This window comes from Anoplopoma fimbria, chromosome 3 (genome assembly GCF_027596085.1).
Source record: "Anoplopoma fimbria isolate UVic2021 breed Golden Eagle Sablefish chromosome 3, Afim_UVic_2022, whole genome shotgun sequence".
NCBI lineage: Eukaryota > Metazoa > Chordata > Actinopteri > Perciformes > Anoplopomatidae > Anoplopoma > Anoplopoma fimbria.
Window position 1 is genome coordinate 12,458,398 of NC_072451.1, and position 24,807 is coordinate 12,483,204.

Here is a 24,807-nt window from a genome sequence, read left to right on the forward strand (position 1 = left end):
CATCCTGCAAAGGCTTGCCATATTCTCACACTGTCAAGTGGAAGTAATTGCGAGCGGCATGACCTGTGTATCCATATGTATGGGTCTATGTACTGTGTGCCTCTGTGAACAGCTGTGTGTAACTCTGGTGTGTTCGTGCCTTCTTTTCCTTTCCTAGTGAGAGGAAGTAATTCTGGGCCACAACCTCTTTATTAACATCTCTGCAGTCTGATTAACGCACACTGGCATCTGATGACTCCTGTCTGGCTTCATACCTCGTTTTCTTTTCTCGTGTTAATAGAAAGGAACACGTTGGCATGTTGCTTCTTTCACTTTTTGCATTATATGCACAGGGAGATATGCTTCTGATTTATGATTGTGTGGATGGTGATGATGCTTGCACACCCCTGCGAAACATTCGTGCAGGGGATAAACATGCAGTCAGCCCTCAATTTCAGCAGATTTCTGCCTGTGGAAATATGTTTGACCAATGAAATTGTTCACCGTAAAAATATCGCTGTAAATCTAATAACTATTAGCCATGCACTTCTGTTTGTTGCATGGAGAGTGTGTATTTTGGAGCAATGTGCCTTTGGATTGTCATTTGTTTTCGGAACAAGATGATGAACAAATTGGCCTTTTTTAGTCAGACTATTGTTGTTTTGGAACAATGAGCAATTCCCGTGTCAACACCCAATAATGTAAGAGATACACAGCGACGACTACTTCAACAACCACATGAAGGACAATGTAGCTGATAAGCACTTGTTCTAGTTATGTTTATCACTGAACCGGGAAAAAAATTGTGCATCTACTGCAGTTTTAACTATAAATGCTTTGAACCCAGAATATTCAGTCTAGTCTTTATTATCATCATCACCTTCACAAACATATTCATAACTGTATTATTGTTGTCATCAGACTCATCCTTATTATCATTATCTCAAGTCCACAGAAAGAGTCTTTTGCAGTTCTTAGGATTACGTTATTAGACTTTCTGCTGTTCTTGTAATGTAATTTAATTCAAATCCATCATCAGTTTAAAACCTACATTTTAATTAAATCTGTCAGTTTTATGAAGTATACAGTGGGTACGGAAAGTATTCAGACCCCTTTACATTTTTCACCCTTTGTTTCATTGCAGCCATTTGCTAAAATCGGAAAAAAAAAAATCGCATTAATGTACACTCAGCAACCCATCTTGACAGAAAAGACCAGAAATGTAGAAATTTTTGCAAATTTATTAAAAAAGAAAAAGTGAAATATCACATGGTCATAAGTATTCAGACCCTTTGCTCAGTATTGAGTAGAAGCACCCTTTTGAGCTAGTACAGCCATGAGTCTTCTTGGGAATGATGCAACAAGTTTCTCACACCTGGATTTGGGGATCCTCTGCCATTCTTCCTTGCAGATCCTCTCCAGTTCTGTCAGGTTGGATGGTGAACGTTGGTGGACAGCCATTTTCAGGTCTCTCCAGAGATGCTCAATTGGGTTTAGGTCAGGGCTCTGGCTGGGCCAGTCAAGAATGGTCACAGACTTGTTCCGAAGCCACTCCTTTGTTATTTTAGCTGTGTGCTTCGGGTCATCGTCTTGTTGGAAGGTGAACCTTCGGCCCAGTCTGAGGTCCTGAGCACTCTGGAGGAGGTTTTCTTCCAGGATATCTCTGTACTTGGCCGCATTCATCTTTCCTTCAATTGCAACCAGTCGTCCTGTCCCTGCAGCTGAAAAACACCCCCATAGCATGATGCTGCCACCACCATGTTTCACTGTTGGGATTGTATTGGGCAGGTGATGAGCAGTGCCTGGTTTTCTCCACACATACCGCTTAGAATTAACGCCAAAAAGTTCAATCTTGGTCTCATCAGACCAGAGAATCTTATTTCTCATAGTTTGGGAGTCCTCCATGTGTTTTTTGGCAAACTCTATGCGGGCTTTCATATGTCTTGCACTGAGGAGAGGCTTCCGTCGGGCCACTCTGCCATAAAGCCCCGACTGGTGGAGGGCTGCAGTGATAGTTGACTTTGTGGAACTTTCTCCCATCTCCCTACTGCATCTCTGGAGCTCAGCCACAGTGATCTTTGGGTTCTTCTTTACCTCTCTCACCAAGGCTCTTCTCCCACGATTGCTCAGTTTGGCTGGACGGCCAGGTCTAGGAAGAGTTCTGGTCATCCCATACTTCTTCCATTTAAGGATTATGGAGGCCACTGTGCTCTTAGGAACCTTGAGTGCTGCAGAAATTCTTTTGTAACCTTGGCCAGATCTGTGCCTTGCCACAATTCTGTCTCTGAGCTCCTTGGGCAGTTCCTTCGACCTCATGATTCTCATTTGTTCTGACATGCACTGTGAGCTGTAAGGTCTTATATAGACAGGTGTGTGCCTTTCCTAATCAAGTCCAATCAGTTTAATTAAACACAGCTGGACTCCAATGAAGGAGTAGAACCATCTCAAGGAGGATCAGAAGAAATGGACAGCATGTGAGTTAAATATGAGTGTCACAGCAAAGGGTCTGAATACTTATGACCATGTGATATTTCAGTTTTTCTTTTTTAATAAATTTGCAAAAATTTCTACATTTCTGTTTTTTTCTGTCAAGATGGGTTGCTGAGTGTACATTAATGCGAAAAAAAATGAACTTTTTCGATTTTAGCAAATGGCTGCAATGAAACAAAGAGTGAAAAGTTTAAAGGGGTCTGAATACTTTCCGTACCCACTGTATATTGCACTGGAAATATGGCTTGGAGCAAGGCAAAAATTCTGCATCAAAATGATTTTTAAAATATCAATAAGAAAAAAATAACACACAATTGCAGTAACAATAAACAAAATTAGATAAGGAATAGAACTAATGAATACAAACTAATAATATACTACTAATAAAACACAATAAGACAGGGAGTTTGCAGATAAATTGCCGGAGTTACTTATTGCTCACACTAAAAGGAAATGTTTGAATCTTTTGCACCTGGCTGTGGGAAGTCTAAAAGGCCCCCGAAACAAAGCCGCTCAAACTCTTTATTTAAGGCAGTGACTGCTTTTATTGGTGTACAAACTAAACGTAGTGAGCGTTAGATCAATGGCAGCAAGGTGAAGCAGCAAAGTTTGTCCTTTTAAAGCGCTCAAAGAGGTATCTTGAGGATGCATTGTTGTTTTAAATTGAACATTTTGAGAAAAGTCTTAAAGCTTAAGTGCAGGAATTTAACCAATAAGTGAACGTCAGCAGATTCACTTATTGTGGTTGAAAGAGGGGCGTTGCTGCAAATATGGAGACAGAAAGAGCCACCCATCAGTGACGTCACAGACTGCGTCCATGTTTCATAGTGAATGTGGGTTTTCTCTAATAACAGTTTAATTATGTTTTAATAAATAATAATGATTTATTAAATTGACTAAAAACTGTACACTGAAGAGTATATACAACATTGTCTTAGAACAGTTAATCACAGCTTGGATGAATGGACACAATGAGCCAATTTTTAGAGTTGGAAGATGATGAGAGGAATTCACACATTTCTTTGATTTCCTTTCTGATTGCTTCATAATCTAATACTCTTTGTTCAAATGCTTCCCTGACAACCAGTGGAAGGGTAAAACATGATTGGTTCAGCACTCTGCTCAGGCTTGTGATAGGATTGCTTTTTTGGGGGCTTGTCCTTAATAAAACCTTGACCTTATCAAAATGTTCCTCATCATCTATGCATAGCATAATCTCAATGATAGATTCATGGAGGAACTTACTACTCTGCTGCATCCTCTTGTTGAGCATTTTGAGAAAAGTCCTAGTTAGACCTGCAAGAAATATATTATTTTGGAAAACAGGAAACTTAAAACACACGATCACACACTGAAGAAAGCATGACCCTAAACCATGTTTTCTGTCTGTTTTGTTTCTTTTCACTACTTTGCTACATCTGCGCCTGTGGCAGGATATGGTGCAACATGCAGTCAATTACAGCTCACTGTAAGCATTGTTTGTGACCTTTTTAATCAAAAGAACAGATGGCCCTGTCTGACTACTGTGAGCTGGTAATTTACATTTCTCCAAACTGAAGCTTTTGATAAAGTGCTGCTCTCTACAATCACAGATAGAGATACACTATATCAGGGTAGAGAACTACCTTTTAACCATTTGAACTCTGCAGTAGAAAGAGTCCCCCGGGGTTTATATTGGTATTTTTTCTTATTGATAGATAGATATAGATGTCATCTCTCGTGGAGTATCTTCGAATGCCTCGTTTCCATAAAATCTGTCCAACTTACGCTAAAAGGTTATTTAAGTCAAGTCATAATAATTGATGATTTAAAAATGTGTCATAAACAAAAGAGATTAAATAACCAGCTTCTTTTTTCCTAAAATTTGACAACATGAATATACAAATATTGAGCCCAAATATTTCTAATTGTTAAACATTACTTATTTAACAAATAACATCTTTACAGGCTTACAATGTGATGATACTCAAGGCAGAAGCCTTGGCTTTCTGCTGCTAAAATGCTCTAGCTACTATGGTTTTATCTGAGATGGAGGTAAACAGGATCTTGTAAACAGCATCTCCCTGACTGCAAAGTTTTGGCAAAAACTGATATTGCTCTAATCAATGTAGTAATGGATAAGAGGTCCCATTATGAACCATAATATTTAACATTTAAGGGGAACTTAATCCATACATTTTATTCCTATGGTCACCCCATGTCTCTCTTCTTCTTCCTCTGCTCATCATTCACCGAGAGTCAGTACACCGGGGTGTAAAGAGTGTCATTAAGCTTTCATTAAAACGCCATCATCATTAAAGAAGGATTAGTTATTCCTTGGAACCGCTTCAGCAGCTCAGGAATATCAAAACACAATCAAAGTCAATCAACAACAATGTTGATGGCCCACTGAGAAGAACTACTTGTCTTCCACCAGCCGCCACCTTCTCGCTGAGTGAGAGTCTACTTTGGCTGGATAGGCCTGGATCCACCGTCCCAAAAAAAGGTTGACAATGACTTTGTTAGCATGTAAAACTTTAACAGAGTAAACTACATACACACACTCATTTACACAAGTGTTGGGCGACTGTGGCTCAGTGGAGAGCAGGGTCGTCCTTCGATCCCTGGCTCCAGCAGTCCATGTCGATGTGTCCTTGGGCAAGACACTGAACCCCGAGTTGCTCTGGAAGGCTGTGCCATCGGTGTATGAATGGGTATGAATGAATGGGTGTGAATCCAGATGAGCAGGTGGCACCTTGCATGATAGCCCCTGTCATCAGTGTATAAATGGGTGTGAATGGGTGAATGATTAGTAATGTAAAAGCACGTAAAAGCACTTTGATTGGTCGGAAGACTAGAAAAGCGCTATACAAGTACAGTCCATTTACCATTGACCAAAGAGTTTAACATGGTGCAGCCACATGTGTATCTAAACAAGGTTCCTGGAAGTTCAGCAATGCAAAGCCTTTTTTAAATGTTTACTTTCTTTTAATATTATGGTCTAGTTAGTCTGACCGGATAAAGACTGTTGGTATAAGTCTGCCATTGGCCTCATATTTCATGCAGCATTCTCCTCCCCATTCTCTGTCTGTGCTATGTAAGGCCCTGTCCACACTACTTTGTTTTCATTTTAAAACGGATATCTCCACACTAGGCCGGAGTTTTAGGACACCGAAAACAGAGTAGTTTGAAAACGATGACGTAGGCCCCCTCGTTTGCTATTTGATTGGGTCTTAGGAATTACGACGTGTCCTTCCGTGATTCGTCACGCTGTGGCATCCCGCCCCTTAAACCTCGGCCCGGACGGGCCCGAGGGTTCGTGTTGGATGGCACATACCACCGCCATCCACCAGCCGGCGACAAAGAGCCGCCCCGAGGGCGGGCTAACGAACGAGAGTGGAAACAGCCGGCGGGGGAGAGGACAGGAACCGGAAGCCCCGATATAAGGAGCCGGCAGACAGCAACCGAGGAGGAAGAGAGGAGAATGACGAGAAAGGCCCCCTCGTTTGCTATTTGATTGTGGTCTTAGGAATGCACCTGACACGTGTCCTTCCGTGATTCGTCACGCCCTTACCACGTGATACTTTTCCGGAAGAGAACAACAACAACAGCCTTGATTACAGAATGACTACCAGGTTAATTCAACTTGGATATCTGAATACAGGCGTTGTTAACCTTGCTGTTGCGAGTTAAATTCTGCATTTAATAATTCTACTACTGCCGACATGCGGAGGAAGCAGCTGTTATTGGAGAGATTAGCGAGCAGCGTGTCCAGCAGCGTTATCAGCCCTACGGAACGGACTTCTGAAGTCACATTTTGAGGCTTGGCGAGAGGCGCTAGACGCAAAACGGTGTACTTTCCTTTTCTAATTAATGCTTATTTTGTTCTCCACAACTTTTGTGAAGTTCAAGGAACAAAAGAATAAATGCTCTCCAGTACGACAGAGACTTCAGCAACTTGCAGAGCTACGAGTGAGAGAACAGACAACGAAACCGAGGAAACGTGAGAGACGTTTGTTGACCAAATGCATGGACCCATAATCTAGTAAACTATGTTTAATAACTGTTCATCTTAAAGTAAATTTGATTTCTGTGTGAGAGAGATAGAGTTAGACCTGCAGTGTTGTAACTAAGTTTGAAAAATAAAACTTCTAAAACCTTTGACTTTAAAGAGGAAGATTTTAGGAAGTTCTTAAGTATCAAGCACAACCAGTTTATTTTTATTGCAAAGTAGTATAATACTCTGTCGTAATATATCTAACCAAGCAACAAATACACTTCCTATTTACACAGTGAAGTAAAATATCCATGGAATATTTGTTTTCTGGGGAGCTATTCTTTGCGGAAATCATTTTGAAAAAGATTCTGAAATGCATGAGTGGACGGAGATCGTTTTAGTTTTAAAACCACATTTTTAAACAAAATCTTATAAGTGTGGATGTAGCCTAAGTGCACTGTCGCTGCATCCTGTGCTGAGACAATTGTGATTGGTCTATAGAAAGACAAAGAAGCCAGAGCATTTTTCCCCCCTGTACCAGACTAATGTGTGGAATCAGACCTTCCTAAAGATACTGTGGAACTGAGCCGGAACTGCTCTTCATTCAGAACCAGGTTTTGATGGGCTCCATCTACTTAACTCTGACAAGACAAAGTATTAAAATGCGACACTGACTCACAGTTGATTTTTTCAGTACTTGTTTGTACAGAAATATATCTTTCTGCCACATAACAAAACATAACCAACTGCCTAGTACTAACTATGAATTATATGTCTAGTGTTTTGCTCAGTGATCTGAAGCAGAGATATTGTCTTTTTTTTCTACAGTTCCCTTTATCTTCAGGTTCCCTTTAGCATTTACACACATTACCCACAATGCAACTCAACTGCCTACAGTAAGATTAGGGAGTTGTTGTACTACAAGCAGCTAATGCAGCCTGGAGATGCTAGCCTTGAGCAGAGAGGAGAGGGGGCTATAGTATTAAGCTAACTAACCCCCCTACCCACAGTATGTTCTTTTTCATTTTCAAACTTTTAGTCTTGAGCTCCACTGGATGCTGATTCAAGTGGCATTTCTTAGCAAATTAAGTGAATGGAAAGACTTTAAATTTGCTCTATGTGTCTCCAACTGACATGTCTGAGATGAAAAATTAGCAAAGGTGGGAATAGAGAGAGAGAGAGACTAAAAAATTGATAGAAATGGAGTTCCTGCTGGGTTCTGAGATCAGGCAGAAGCTACCATACATTTCTAGATAGCCACACCTAACATCTATACAGTTGTTACACTGGCTGTCTAGGGTGAATAAACACAGACTGCACAAACAGTTTTGAATGCATCTTTATGGTGCCATTTTCTAGATAGAGTGGACGGCAAGGAAAGAAGAAGCTGCCATCTGAGACTATGGAATAACAAGTAAGAAACAATGCCAGCCCCTTTGAGGCCAGCACTGACATAATGAAGAACCCACTGTATGTGATTGGATTTAGACAAAAGCCATAAAAAGCATTTTGCAGCGACTAGACTGAGCTGCCAAAGGCAAAGGGGAGAAAGCAAGGAGCAGATGAAACAAAAAACATGAATAATTCTGTCCTCATTATTAAAAGACAAAACAGATTTAATTTAGGTTTGTGTTTTAGAGGAACTGAATCATCTCTTTCTATTCTGAATTTATTTCTCTCCTTATGTCTCCATCCCTGTCTCTCCTTCATTTCTGTCTGCTGGCGTGAGCTTAGCAAAGTGTGTAATGGCGAGGTGTCAGATATTCATGGGGATGATGGGAGAGGACCCTCCTGCAGGGCTTATTAGCTGTAATGCAGTGCTCTCCTCTGCTTTGATCACTGTGGGAGACCGTGTGATGCTTCCTGCCATCTCATTTGTTTCATGTCTAAAATTGTCTGTCTCTCTATCATCTGTCTTTCATACTTTTCTTTCTCCTCCTCTCTTAGAAATATCCACATGGCCATTCATATTGACACATACACAAGTTCATGTTAAGTTAATGTTTTATAAAATGTTATGTTTCAGGAGCAAGAACTGCTGAGTAAAGACATATAATTTTGATGAATAAATGTAAATAATACTTACATTTACTGTACCTGGCTTTATATTTCACCAATCACGAACATCTCTCTTTGGATGTGGTGATGGACTGTAGTGCCACCACCCCGACTCAACATAACCCGGTTCAATTAGAATTTGCCAACAAGTCAGAATGCCCTCTGTCTGTCTCGGATTGGCGAGTCAGTCTTTTGGCCAACCCACATTACTTCAACCGAAAAACACGGACACAGATATTATACCAAGTAAAGAATACAGTAGGGATGATCAGACTTTATGCAATTACAGATACATGCATACAAAATACAAAAAATGCTATGATCTATTATCGATCAAAATAATACATTTTGAAAGGTTAATCTATCAATTTTCAACTAACAAAAAAGATAGATGCTTGTGTTGAGGGTAAAAGTATTGTGAATGTAAGCATTAAATAGCATGCTTCAGATTGAGCTCCATGTTGTACTACATTACCATCTCAGGGGACTCCTGCTGTCTCAGCTACAGTGGGGGTAAACCTTGCAGTCCCAGTAGTTTATTTCTTGGAACTGGTATCAGTTGTGACTTACTAAAATGTTTAAGCACTGCATCACTGTTGTCACTACAACTTCCTCAAGAAGAACATTCTTTTAAACCATGAAGGACATTTTTAACCAAGATGAACATGTTTACAGCCATTTGAGTTAGCCATTTACTTGCACTATACACTGTAATAGCAATGGAATGACTGGAACCACATACTAAACAAGCCAGAGATTAATGAATGTTTGGTTTCAAGAAAACTTTTTCTCAGAGCTAATGGCCATACTAGTTTTGGTTGTGACATTTATGTCATGGATTGTGGCATGTTGTACTTGTTCTTAGATCTGAGCAAAACAACTGAATTTAGCTGATAACAATTTGTCGAAGGATCTTTTGCCAACTAAGCAGTGTTCATTAACAGGCCTTCACAAATTCAATTAGTTTGCAGAATTCAACACACTTTGCAAACTGTTGCAGAATTTGTGAGTGTACGAATACAGACTTACTCTTGCAAGAGTAAATGTATATCTGGAATCTAAAGGACTGGAAATGTTCTCTTAGCTATTGAGACATTTTCAAATATCTTGAAACTACCTACCCTTCAAGTGAAATGATTGTAATTGCTGACTGTCTGCATTTGTTGAGAATGTTAGGTTTACCTTTGCAGAACTCTGAAGCCTCTTTTCATTACGTTAACTAGCTGGTAAATTATTTTTCAATAATTCAGACAGACCTGCCCAAATTGTTATAAAAGGCCAATCCATTTCGTAATTTTCTCTGTTTTCATTCATACCAAATGATTCACTCGTTTACCTTTTAACCTTTGGAAAGGATTTAAGACTTGGTAAGCTATTTGAGACACCATCATCAATACACCTTATGGCCAAGATAAATACATGTTTACGTCAATAGCCTTCCAGTTGTTTAGAAACCTTATTTTGGATTCAGACCTAACAAGAGAAAACACCAAACCAAACTGTCATGATCTTTGATTTTGTTAAGTTGGTTTCCTTTTTTTTTTAAAGTTCACTCCTCATGTGTCATCTTTGGTTTTACGTCCTGGCCTTGTGTGTTTTCCCGCCTTTGTTCATTGCCTGCACCGTCCTGACAGTTTCACCTGTCTCTCGTTAGTCTTGTGGTCACCTCCTGCTTACCTGTTCTCACTCCCCAGTCCCCATTAATGCCTCCTCATCCCTTTGTTCTTTGTCATCATTCTATTGCCCCCTGCCTGCCTGGATGTGTTTGGGTTCTTACACTGCTGCCCGCTATTCAACAATGACACCAAACATTAGCAAGCCTGTGTGGTTTGGAAGACTTAACGATGGATATCCCTAAAGATTGTTACCTAATAGAAAAGTTGAATTATATAAACTACTGTACTTTAAAGTGTATGGCTAGTTATATTCCATATTCATCTAATTCAAACAAATGCCATGAAAATTTTGAAATAAAAAGACTAATTAATTATATTACAAATATTGAACGTATTTTAAAAGCCTGATATATTTCAACTACAGATCCCAGTTGTTTAAGAAATTAAACCACATATTCAGTATATGTATTTAAAGACCCAAATCCACTGTAAGAACAAATGGGCATACTGTTGGTTTTGGTCTTTTCGTGGCATATGTTGAGAATAAGAAAATCATAGAAGAATGTCATCTTTACCCTTTAGGTAAATACTATTATGGGCATATCATGACTTATCTAACTTTAAAAAAGACAGACTCTCGAGGCCAGATTGAGATGTCTCTATAATAATGCTAAAAGAAAAATTGGTATATTAATATTATAACATTTATAATATTAAACAATCAACATTAAAATAATTAAACAATTGAAGTTGAAACATGTTGCAGTGGCCCTTTAACAATACATCATCATGTAAATTGCCGATGATACTGTACATAGACATCAGTTGGGAAATCAGGCGGTTTCTCTCAGTTACACTTACTCTTGACAGTTTTTCATCCAAGTGGTTTGATGGCCCAGGTATTGATTTGTTGAGTTCTCGCAATACTGAACATTCAGAGAATGGAGAGAAGAGGAGATCCAACATGATAATCTTATCTCCCTTTTAAAAAAGCAACAACACCCAAACCGTTTTTTTTTCAGCTGAAAACAAATGTTGATGGACTCAGATCCAAGCCTTGACATTTAAGTGCAAGGTATTTTAACTCTGTATATTGTGTTATAAATATGCATGGTCATTGGCCTGGTTGAGAGTTGGATTGGATTCGTTGCTTAATGTTTGTATTTAGGGCCAGTTCCCACTATTAAAGGTGGCATACATAATAATGACATCACACAATCAGTGTTTTCCAGAAAACAGAAAGTACATATACGTGATAAATTTGAATAAAATACATGTAAGAAGCTTGTCAAAACATGATTTATGTGGAGAGAGAGAAGGCCAACATAAAAGACAGTCGTTCTCATGCATCTTTTAATGAGGGTTTAGAGATAGTTCTGGATGAAGAGTTTTGAAGTGCAAAGTGCTACTATGAAGGGTCCTCCTCCATATTTTGTCTGAATATCAATATTGATGCTCTTAATATCATTTTAGAGCTCTAAGTATTTCTTCATGGTTCCAGGAAATTAAATATTGTTTTCTAAGACATCCATATTTTTAAACTCAAAACAAGAATCTTTATTTTACATAAAGATTTTTCTCAGTTAATGGTTTACCAACTATAACAGAACACTCTTTATAAGATGAATAGCTACTATTATACATTTCCATTAAAGGTCTCTTTCTGATGATTATAACCAGCCCTGATGATCTGCAAAAAGCAGCAGACTCCCCTCCCATATGCCATGCCTAGCATTAATTGTAGCTGTATTATCTAATTTATGTCGCGTTGGTGTTGATATAATAAATTGTGATCTACTCGCACCAGTAAGTGGCACAGCGAAATGCATACATTCATCTTTGTGAAATAGGCAGTATAAGATGAATACGTAAGGGCTATTTAAACAGTGCTTCTTGATGAACAAGGCAGGAAGATGCTGTCCAAGCTTCTTTTTACTTTCTGTGAACAAAGCCTTTCCCCATGGTGTTTTGTTCTCCAGATTGTACATCATTGATTCAGTAGCTCACAGAGGAGAAAAATCCAAGCTGTGTAAACTAGCAAACTGTAAGCTTGTTATCCTGACCAGAAAGGGGCATGGCTGTACACAGGGTTTTAGAAAAACAAAGGTCCAAAAATGAAGCTTACTTTGAGGGTTTAAGGGCATGCCCCCCAACATTATTTTTTATTCTGATCTAAATATGTGCATTTTAAGATGTTGGAGAGTATAATTTGGATAACAATAGTTTTTAATCCATGTCAGTGGGAACTAGTTAAATGGTCTGTCAAGCAGTAAACATGAGAATCAAGTTAAATATTGCATTGACAGCCTGGGCAACCCCTCCACAAATAAACACACACACACACACACACACACACACACACACACACACACACACACACACACACACACACACACACACACACACACACACACACACACACACAAACCTGAAGGCTCATGCTGGGGAGAAGTTGCAAAGAGGTCTTCATCCTCAACAGATATTTGGAGGGGGACACCTGAAGGCTCATGCTGGGGAGAAGTAGGCCTAGGGACTACTCTTCTCTCTCACCCTTTGTATTTCAAGGCAGCAACCTTGGCTTCTGAAAAGTAAAGCGAATGCAGAAGTGCCTTAAACTCGCATTCTCCCTTTTGGCCATCAGGAGGAGACTTCTAGTTGCAAAAAGAAGTCTGATTGTATGAAAGTCCTTGAGAAAATGACCATAGTTCCATCCTGTTTTATTACCGTCGTTAACATTGTACACAAGTTTATGGTTTCAATCGCTATCATCATAAATCATAGTCCCATTTAGAGTGAAATAGACTACAAAGCAGGGTATGCTTTAGGGCGGTGACAGGTCGGTACAACTATCACAGCCATATACAGGATCTCTTTATCACTCTTCCGCAGTACAAACATGGTCACTTCTGTTCACTGGTTACAAAAATCTAATGGATGACATCACAATGATCACATCCACTTCTTGTACACAGTGTATGGTGACTCCTTGTCTTTCCTGTGTGTATTTATTAAAAATATGTACACCTTCTTTATTTCATCTTTGAATTTGAGTTTGCATCATTTTAGATATGAATTATAGAAATGTGTGTTTACAATAGTGTATTTATATAATAATACTATTTTATTACACTATAACTATGCTAGCTGTTTGTGTTGATAAGTAAAGCCTATAGGTTTCAATGTATAAACCAATAACATATGTGTGAGAATTACATAGTTTGAATTGGATCAGGAGAGATTTTGTTTTTGTTCAACAGAACAGGGACGTAATGCTAATCCTATCCTGGTGAGAATGGGCAGCATCTTTCAGTCTCCTCATCTTGTCCTGTATCTCTTTCCAACCCAAAACTGAGCTTTGATTTACAGTTGATTCATTTTTGCCTGTCTTAGTGAAGGAAGTGAACTAAAATGTAAAACTTACTAGCTGGCATCACTGGCCACTCTTTAACATAGCACAACTGCACACGGAGCAATTGATCAGATGATAATAATATTGAATTACAAACATGGCACCTGAATCACGCATCCCATGGATTTAGCTGCCTGTCCAGTTTCCTCAAGGTTGAATTGGAATTCATGCCGTTGACTAGGGGCCATTAATCTGCACCATTTGAGCTAGAGAGCCCAGGACCGAGGAAGCTCTCATAGCACTCCAGTGGCATTCTACCAGAACACAAACCGTTCCATACAGGAGGATTATTTGCAAACAGTTATGAGCGTGCAGTGAATGGTACATGTCTCTAAAGCGGACTGTGTGAACGTGCTGTACACTTAACACAACCTCGGTAATTCCTGACCCATAATAACCTGAACTGACAGCATAACCTGCTGTGGAAAATATATTTTACAACACAGAGATTATCAATCTGCTCATCTGGTTGCCGTCATTGTTAATACAATTTATTTTGTAAAGCCCAAAAGCAAAAGTTTGCTTCAGAGGGATTTACATTTTTTAAAACAGACGACATCCTCTGTCCCAGGACCCTCTGATCGGAACAGGAAAAACTCCCCCACCAAAAAAACCTTTAAAGGGAAGAAAAAATAACAGAATAACAATGGAAAAAATACAACTACTAATAATAACGGCAGCAGTGGATATTGTAGAAAAATAATGATAATAAAAACAATAATGATATAGGGAATAGTTGTAGGTATGTGACTAATAATAATAAGGGTAGTAGCAGTAGGTGTCAGCAGGGCCACAGCAGGAGGCACGACCACGGTGCAGATATAACCACGATTCATGGAAACCTGTGAGGCGAGAAAGCACAAAGACTCCAGGGAAGAAGCAAAGTCAGTATTCTGCATAATTCAAACATAAAGATGGAGAGAGAAGAAGAGAGAGGAGCTCAGTGTATCCTATGTAGTCCGCAGGCCTAACAGCATATCTAGGGGCTGGACCAAGGCAAACATGAGCCAGCACTAACTATAGGCGCTATCAAAAAGGAAGGTCTTAAGCCTACTCTTAAAGGTGGTGAGTGTGTCTGCCCCCCGGACTGAAATTGGAACCTGGTTCCACAGAAGAGGAGCTTGATAACTAATGGCTCTGGCTCCCATCCTACTGTTTAAACTCTAGGAAGCACAAGTAACCCTGCATTCAGGGAACGCAGCTCTCTAGTTGGGAAATATGGAACTATAAGTTCCTTAAGATAAGACGGTGCCTGGCCAATTAGAGCTTTGTAGGTGAGGAGAAGTATTTTAAATTATATTTGAAGGGCCAGTGCAGAGAAGCTAATACCGGAGTAATATGATCTTTTTTCTTAGTTTTTGTTAGTACACGTGCTGCAGCATTCTGGATCAACTGGAGAAATTTAAGAGACTTATTAGAGCAGCCTGATAATAAGGAGTTGCAGTAATCTAGTCTAGAGGTAACAAATTCAAGAACAAGAAAAATACATTTCTTGAAATTTGTTTTATCTGGGAGTTAAAGGACAGATCCTAATTAAAGATAACTCTGAGGTTCTGGATGCCAAGGCAATGCCATCTAGTAGATTAACTTCAGTTTTGTCTGAGTTTAACATCAGGAAGTTGCAGGTCATCCAGGTTTGATGTCCTTAAGGCATGATTGAAGTTTAGCAAACTAGTTGGTTTTGTCCTTGCTTGATCTATAGATGTAATCGTCTGGATAACAATGAAAGTTTATGGAGTGTTTTCTGACAATATAGTCTAAAGGAAGCAATTCTAAGGTGAAAAAATTGGTCCAAGCACAGACCCTTGTGGAACTCCGTGACTTACTTTGGTATTCATGGAGGATTCATCGCTTACATATACGAACTGGGATCAATCTAAAATAATAGGACTTAAACCAGTTAAGTGGAGTTCCTTTAATGCTTATCAAATGTTCTAGTCTCTGTAATAGGATGTGATGGTTAATGGTGATGATTGTAGCACTAAGTCCAGAGACAAGTCCTTTGTCTGATGCAGTTAGAAGGTCAATGGTCATTTTCACCAGTGCTGTCTCTGTGCTATAATTCATTCTAAATCCTGACTGAAAATCCTCAAATAAACTATTGTTATGCAGAAAGTCACACAGCTGATTTGCGACTGCTTTCTCGAAGATCTTGGAGAGGAAGGGAAGGTTAGATATAGGTCTATAGTTAGCCAACACCTCTGGATCAAAAGTGGGTTTCTTAAGAAGAGGTTTAATTACAGCTAGTTTGAAGGACTTTGGTACATGGCCTGTTGGTAGAGACAGATTGATATCTAAAGGTCTAAACTAAAATTGTTGAAGTCAATTGGTGAAAGTTAGACTATCTCGCCAGACAAACCAAGAGTCTTCCAAATTGGTGGAACGCCATATCTTTTCAATTCTTCATGATGTTCGCCTCGATTTTTGGGTTTGAGGGTTACTCCATGGAGTGAACCTCCTTTGTTTTATTATCTTCTTTTTTGCATGTTGTAGATTACAAAATTTTAATTTAAAATCCAGCTTGTTCCATAGTTAATGCGTAAAATTTATTTTGCCATATTCAGTGTTACTCTCTTCTCTAGCCATGCTGTCACACTTCTCCTACACTATCCCCCATTGTTCTCTCTACTTCCCCACTCTCTCTACTCCCCGAACAGTCCTTATTTTACCCTAGCTCTGCATTTTTCTTCCCCTGCAACCTCCAATGTCTTCTCAGCACTTTTGTCCTTTCCTTCCCCTCTGCTCATCTTCTCTCAACCTTCGACTTGCCTGTTGCTTCATATACTATTCACTTTTTGCCTTACCCCCTTTCTTCTCCTCTAACCATGCATCTTTTACTCAGATCTTTTCCAACCATCTTCTGACCTTCCTTTCCATCTTCACTTTTTACCTTATTTTCCCTATCCCATCTTGTCACCCCTTGTCTATCCACCTTCCCCCATCTCCCCCTTGTCTCGTCTCCCGTGTCATTCGTTGATTATTAATCATCTTGTTGAGCTGGAATGCCGCCATGGCACTCTCTCATCCAGCCACAGAAGGCTATTGACAAGAGGTTTTGTTCAAAGACACAAGGCATTTTTCAAGGGATGCTGAACTTGTCCTCAGAGCTAAGGTTAGAGTATAGATTATTCACAAACTTGGACAAAGTATGGATCAGATGCAAAAGAAGCGGAAAAGTAACAATATGCTTTAGTCAATGTCTGTTGTTTACAAAATCCAACTGGCTGAGGAAACAGAGATTTTATGAATGCAGGATGCATTCCTTTATGATGCGCCATGTCTTTGTCGGCTATGACCGGCTGCAGCTCCAATTTGTTTGAAGATATTGTATTTGTTGCTTAACTGGGACAAAAAAAGGCAACGGCACACATTTTCAAGTTGGAATTCATCATTTTAAAGGGATTTGCTGAAAACATCGGACAGTGTCATAATAGTCTTGTGAATATATTAGGATACAATGAAATATAGAAGTGTGGTGGAACAAAGGGACAATGTTGATTGAATGAAATTACTTTATATGTGATAAAGATGTTGTGATGAGTTATGTTATTTGTAGTACAGATAAACAGGAGTTGTAGTTGTAATATTATAGTCTCACCTGACCCGGCAGATGGTTTGTTACACAGAATCATCTGATAAGCCATCATTGGAAACTTTAATTTGTAGGATGGCAGGCAAATGGATGAACCATCTGTCAATCTAATTTTTACTGAAGCCAGTTGAGAGAAGAGCGAAAACATCTTTTCCATCTAGAAAAGCCTTCGGTGTCGTTCTTTGCTCTTCTTTAAATGAAGAAATCCTATCCAGTTCAGCTATAACTGATGCCATTACAGCATCTAAAATAATCTCTTCAGGAGCCGCCATGTTGTTTTTAACAAACAGTCTCCTCTCTGTGTCATCTTGCACACACCTATGCCACGCCACTAGCTGCTTGTAGCTCCTCACAGGACGCTAGATTGGTCCTTGCTCATAAAAACATTAATTGAAGCCTGAAGAGATGGATGTTTGTGTAACAGGTGTGGTAAGGACCCAAAAGCAGTACGACAGACACACAGAGTAGTAGGAAGAAGCTTTATTAGAGGCAAGGCAAGAATCTCGTGGTCGGGGGCAAGGCGGAGAAGTCCAAACAGGCAGGGTCGGCAACGGGAAAATCAGTCGGAGGGAAAACGCTGGAAAGTCTGGCATGAATGCGGAGAACGATATGGCAACAAGTGAGTGAGTGATTGGGGTTTATATACTGAGGTGAGTAGGTGCAGCAGAGTGGGCAGGTGAGAGTGATTGAGCTGATGAGATAGGCGTGGCTGAGAGGTGAGTGTGAGGCAGGATGACAGGGAGTGGCTGGCAGGTGAACTGAGTGAGCTAATTAGGTGAGTGAGGCAGAGTGACAGGGGTGAGCTACTGACAGGTGAGTATGGAAGCAGAATTGTGACAGTTTGAGTGATATGTGAACTTGCAATTCTGCAAGAATCCAACTACCGTGCACCATTAACTAGATTGGCTGGACGCAAATTTAACATTCATTTGGATAACTCACTTTGACAGTTTTCATAAGCCATTTGCAGGTCAAGCATTTTCAGTATCTTGGTTGAGCATTCCATATAACCTATCAGAGGAACTACAACCATCTAATGACCAAGTCAGCCTCACAATCTGGGGGTGTGTGGATGGGAGGGTGTGTCACTCTATGTATATGTATGAAGCTCTAGAGTGCTTTCTTCATGCATAATGGTCCTCTCATCTAAGATATCTCAAGAATCATTCAACTTTCCCTTCAATCATCCATTTTAATAAAACAGGAAGTTTACTCTGATAACCTAACAGCATGAAAGTCAGGAAAGAGTGATGGTATGTCTAATCTATGTTGATCCTCTTGCAGACGTGGGTATAATGCTCCTTTTAGTAATCACTTTTTAACTCTGTACAACCTAACTTTGTGCTCTAGAAGTAAAGTGACTTGGGTCCATTGAACCTTTATCAAATCAAATGAAACAGGCAGCTGCAAAGTATCAACACACAGATTACAATATGATTTAACCATTTTAATTACAATTGAAAAAACATAGGATCACATTAAGAATTTCCACAAACCATTTGCTTATTTTTTTCTGTTATTATGTACAACAAGTTTAGTGAGAAAAAACTAATTGTGGTGATCTAAGTCTTATCTAAATTGTTTTCTCTCATGTGTTAACCCTTATAAGGTGTTCGGGTCTGTGGGACCCGTTTTCAGTTTTTAGCTTAATCAAAGTGATACAAATAATTATTTTTTTGAACTAAGATTCATTGGCTTTGGCTCATTTTCTGTGAGGAACATGAATCAGAAAACATTTTCAATGACCCCCCTGTATACCCCCCATCACATTTATATTACACACAGGGTGTTCGGGTCCAGTGGACCCGGAGCTAGTTTAAGTGTGGAAATCAAAGGTCCTGTGCACCCTCATTTTCCCTTCCTCCTCTCTGTGTGTGTGTGTGTGTGTGTGTGTGTGTGTGTGTGTGTGTGTGTGTGTGTGTGTGTGTGTGTGTGTGTGTGTGTGTGAGAGAGGAGAGTAGAGCAGGTTCTCGTACCCTTGGTGCGAGAAGCCACAGTGGGCGCCCACTGTTCCCGCACAAGGTTGCAACATTGTGGCAAAATTTGAGAACCCAACACTATCTACACCCATATTCCCACACATTTCACCCTCTGACTTGCGGGAACCAAGTTTGGGGACCTGACACTATAAAAAGGCTCTGTCAGCGTGGTTCCATATCACGACTGATCAAGATGGCAAAGCGATTCTCTGTTCAGACTGCCTTGCAGATGTTTTTTGAAGAGACAGAGGGATTTGATAGTGATGCAGAGGAAATAGTGTCAGAAAGTGAGGACAACATTTCCGAAAATGCCGAGTCGGACACTGAGCTTGAAGAGGAGGATCAGAATCAGCCAGCTCCCAAACGTAGAAGAGCCTCAGGACTAGCCCTTCAGCAGCCAGGACAAGCCTGCGAGCAGCCAGCCCCAGGACCATCCCATGAGCAGGCAGGACCAGGCAGCAAGCAGCCAACCCCAGGACCATCCCATGAGCAGGCAGGACCAGGCAGCAAGCAGCCAGCCCCAGGACCAACCCGTGAGCAGCCAGCCGTAGGACCAGCCCGTCAGCCTACTCCGAAACTCAAGAGAACCCCAGGACCAGCCCGCAAGCAGCTAGCCCCAGGACCAGCCCGCCAGCAGCCAGCCGTAGGACCAGCCCGTCAGCCTACTCCGAAACTCAAGAGAACCCCAGGACCAGCCCGCAAGCAGCTAGCCCCAGGACCAGCCCGCCAGCAGCCAGCCCCAGGGCCAGCCGATGCGCAGCAAGCCGCAGGACCAGCCGGTGAGCAGCCAGCCATAGAACCAGCCATTGAGCAGCCAGACATTGGACTAGACTGTCAGCAGCTTGCAAATGACAACATATGGATGTCAAAAAATGGCAGAATTGAATGGTCTACCTGCTCAAGAAATGAACCCCCCGCATGGCTGCCAATGTGATTCGGATGCTACCAGGACCTACACGCTTGGCAGTCACTCATGCACAAGACATCAAGTCCTCATGTGTGGTATAGTCTGATATAAGTATAATTGCCATGTTCAAATGCCTTAATTTGTTGTTCAGACAGATGTTATTGAGTATGTTTATGTTTATGTTTCCCAGTTATGCCTGTTTATGATGCATTTCCTTATTTTGTTACATTTTAATAAAAAAATAAAGAAAAACGAGTGGCACCTCTTTTCATAAATGTGATTTAACAAAGGGAAAGGGAACAAATTTAACATATGTGTTGTTTATATTTCTTGCAATTTGGTTGAAGTAACCATCTGGTGAGTATTAAAAAAAAAAAAGATTATATTAAAATGATTATGTTGAATTAAAAGGCAATGGGTCCACCAGACCCAGCAGCACCTCCTGTGTAACAGAAATACGAACACCCTATGAGGGTTAATGACATAAGGACAGGTGAAAAAAAAAAGGTTTTACCAGGAGTTTCTTAGTTTATTTACTATTCCTTTTCATCTGGGAAGCAGGTAGGGGGAAAAAAGTTGTGCCTGGTGAAGAAAAAAGGTTTTCCCAGGATCATGTTTTCTAAGCTACTTTCATCAGTGAGAAGAGTTGAAAAAGCTTTGACTAGTAATACATTTCATTTCAGCCACAAGAGACTATGACACCTTATTCAAACTCTAAAACAAGCGGTGATGTATACAAGCAATCAATGTCTTATAATACACTTCAAACAATTTTGCCAAAAACAAAGTTAAACTTACCAAGTTGTCTGCCCGCAGCTGCTGAGTTGAGGCAGGGTACAGCAATATGTATATTGGTAGTGCTGTAAGCTGTTAGCACACACACTGAAAACTGAAATCCCCCCAATTTGGGCATCATGAATTTCAAAAGCTTAACTTTGTCATCACAAAATCCATTAATGGTCCATTTTGCTTTCACCCCGGAAATAAATGGCTTGGAACTGGAACAAGACCCCCTTTTTAGTTTTGTTTAATCAGCACCAAAGTCAAAGTTACACCATTCCTTACAATCAAACCCAACTCGATGGGCAAAACACACCAGAGTTTATTTCCACCAAACCTAGGTCAGTGTGATACCAACCCAAATTTGCCCCAAAAGTTTGTCTTGCAGCCACGTTAAAAATAGAACACATCAACTTAAGCATGGATACGTAATAAAAATAAATAGAACATACAAGTTAAAAACAATATTTAAAACAAGCAGATAATTGTTGTGTCAAACACCAACCATGACATGTAAGTATAAGATAAGATAAGATAAGATAAGATAATCCTTTATTAGTCCCGCAGCAGGGAAATTTGCAGGCTTACAGCAGCATAGAGTAAAGTGCACACAAGAGACATAGTAAAGAAAGACAAGATAAAAAAAAAAAATAATAATATTTACAGACAGAAAAAAAAACTATTTTAACTATTATTGCACAGTGTTTTTATTGTCATGTGTCATGTGGTCTGCTGGGAGCAGAGCTGGTTGTGCAGCCTGACAGCAGCAGGAAGGAAGGACCTGCGGTACCTCTCCTTCACACACCGGGGGTGAAGCAGCCGGTGGCTGAAGGAGCTGCCAGGGTGTTCTGCATGGGGTGAGAGGTGGTGTTCATCAGGGATGACAGCTTGGCCATCATCCTCCTGTCTCCCACCACCTCCACCGTATCCAGTGGACACCCCAGCACACTGCTGGCCTTCCTGACAAGCTTGTTCAGTCTCTTCTTGTCGGCTGCTGAGATGCTGCTGCTCCAGCAGACCACTGCATAAAAAATGGCTGATGCCACCACAGAGTTGAAAAAGGTCCTCAGGAGTGGTCCCTGCACTCCAAAGGACCTTAGTCTCCTCAGCAGATAGAGTCTGCTCTGACCCTTTTATACAGTGAATTTGTATGATTAGTCCAGTCCAGTTTATTGTTCAAGTGAACACCCAGGTACTTATAAGATTGCACAATCTCAATGTCCTGTCCCTGGATGTTCACTGGTTCCGGAGGACAGTGTTTTCCTCGGCGGAAGTCCACCACCAGCTCTTTGGTTTTACCAGAGTTCAGGGACGCAGGAAGTGGGGTGCTCCGGGTGCTGCCGCACCCCCCTCTAGTGGACAACAGACGCAACTACAACACTTGAACTCAGGCAATGCCGCGGGGTTTTTTTTTTGGGTTTTTTTCGAATTATTATTCTAAAATAAAAACACAAAATATGAATGTTGTCTACTGTTTTTTCATACTTATAGGTAGTTTTACATGTCATTTAAAATGTTTGAAATGAGTGGTACACTTTTAGACATCAACCAGACCGGAAAGAACAGTGGCGTAGAACAACGTTCTATTGACAGGGTTTGTTTGTGTTAGCAAAGTAGCAGCCAGCAATATGAGCCAGAAAAGAATTTCAGATTTTTTTAAAGATAGAGGGGGGCAAAAGGCCAAAGAAAAAAAGTCATCTAATGATGGAGGGCACGAAGAGGAAGAGGACGAGATGCCTTCATCATCAGGGCAGCTTTCTCCACAGCTAAGGCTAACTGGCTGTGAGAGCATCAGTGAGGCTACCTCCCCAGTCACGGCCGAGGCAACAAGTGTACCCGACGATGGACCAGTTCAGCCATCAGCACACTCGTTCCCAGCCAGACGTTTCGGTAAGGAAACCTTCTCCAGGTCCTTTAACTCTGGCTGGCTTAATCAATTTTTTGTATAAAAAATGAAATGCACTTGGCTATAAGCTTATTGCCTTGTTGATAAATAAGCCTGACAGCTATTTCTCAGTTATTAGTTCAGTCTCATGAGTGTTTGGTGCCGCTACTGTAAGCGCATATCTGGTATGGAAGTGTTATGTCGCGCTTGTTGAATAGATGAGGTGTGTTATAATAAACTGTTATTTAATAACACATCAATGATTGATCAATTAAAGATACATAGTCGTAGTAACATCAACCAACTGAGGAAATACTGAGAAAAACTCATTTTGGTCCTTTGGGCTAGATTTGGTGACGTCATCCGATTACATACAGCACCCCCACTTCATATGACTTCCTGCGTCCCTGCCAGAGTTGATCTGGAGGCGGTTCCGCCGGCACCATCCTATGAAGTCCTGGTTCAGTTCTCTGTATTCCCTCTCATCGCCGGCAGTGATGAGGCCGACGATTGCAGAGTCGTCAGAGAACTTTTGCAGGTGGCAGGTAGCAGAGTTATATTTGAAGTCCGATGTGTAGATGGAGAAGAGGAATGGAGCCAGAACGCTTCTCCATCTACACATCGGACTTCAAATATAAGACACCCTAATGGGAAGCTCATTTACCCTCTGTTCTAACAGACCTTTGCGCTAACATAGTTTCAGCAGCTGAAAAGTCCACTAGATTCAGAGGATGGAGGAGGGAAGGGTGAGAGAAAGAAAGACACAGCTGGGACATAAATAACAATAGGGAGATAGCAGGTGCCCAGAAACATACACACCTTTATTCTGGATGAATTAGACTGGTGAAGGACAAACAGTCTCTGGTCGCTAACTAACAACACTGAGATAAGAGTGCAGTCAGGGTGATCAGACACTGCTGTCCATAACAATCACTGAGAGATGAAGTGAACAACTTACAAACAACTTAAGCCTTATCTTGTGACAGACTCCACTCTGTGTTTGCTATTATTTTGGTGTAATTTCTAATGTGAAAAGAGAAGGCTAGTATAGAGAACATATATTTCTTCATTCCCCTCATATCCAGTTGATGCCCAGGCCCATGTATCTTTTAATATGTTCCTCAGTTGCTTAAGGCAAAAATGAGTAGGATTTGTTGGTTTGCAAACACAACATTCAAAGTTGGGCCCTTCTCCCCGGTTAAAGGACACCTGAAGTGCACGGCCCCTGACCACGGTTAGGTTTAAGGTGTTCGCCAAGTGGAACAAGCTCTGTCCGCTTGCTGTTTCGTATCACTACATTTAAGTATTTGTGGCACTGTTTCCGCCATTTTAATAATAATAATAATAATAATCAATCCTTTATTAGTCCCACAATGGGGAAATTATTTCTCTGCATTTAACCCATTGAGAGTGGGCTGCAATGAAGCGCCCGGGAGCAACTGGGGGTTAGGTGTCTCGCTCAAGGACACCTCGGCATGTTGCCGGTAGAGGGGCTTGAACCACCAACCTTGTGGTTACGGGACAAGCGCTCTACCTCATGTGCCACAGCCGCCCCCAATATATAGCTTCCAATATATAGCTTCCTCTTGGATGTGTGCTGACGTTCTGGCACCTGGTTGCTACATTTGTAGCAACTCTGGGTATATTACCTCTGGTACATTGTCTCTGGGTACAAAAGCTCTGGGTATATTACCTCTGGGTACATTACATATGGGTTTACCTCTGGGTTTACCTCTGGGTATTTGACCCATGGGTACATTACCTCTGGGTACATCACATATGGGTTTACCTCTGGGTATTTGACCCATGGGTACATTACCTCTGGGTGCATTACCTCTGGGTACATTACATATCGGTTTACCTCTTGGTATTTGACCCATGGGTACATTACCCCTGGGTACATTACCTCTGGGTAAATTACCTCTGGGTACATTACCTCTGGTACATTACCTCTGGGTACATTACCTATGGGTTTATCTCTGAGTATTTGACCCATGGGTACATTACCTTTGGGTACATTACCTCTGGGTACATTACCTCTGGGTACATTACCACTGGGTACATCACATATGGGTTTACCTCTGGGTACATTACCTCTGGGTACATTACCTCTGGGTATTTGACCTATGGGTATAT

The 24,807-nt window shown here is 40.7% G+C and overlaps 1 protein-coding gene across 1 annotated transcript in view; it reads left to right on the forward strand.

Moving 5' to 3' along the window:
* Window positions 1-24,807, forward strand: part of LOC129088805 (inactive N-acetylated-alpha-linked acidic dipeptidase-like protein 2) — a 422,940-nt gene that overhangs the window by 151,381 nt on the left and 246,752 nt on the right. The gene's annotated exons all lie outside the window — the stretch shown is intronic.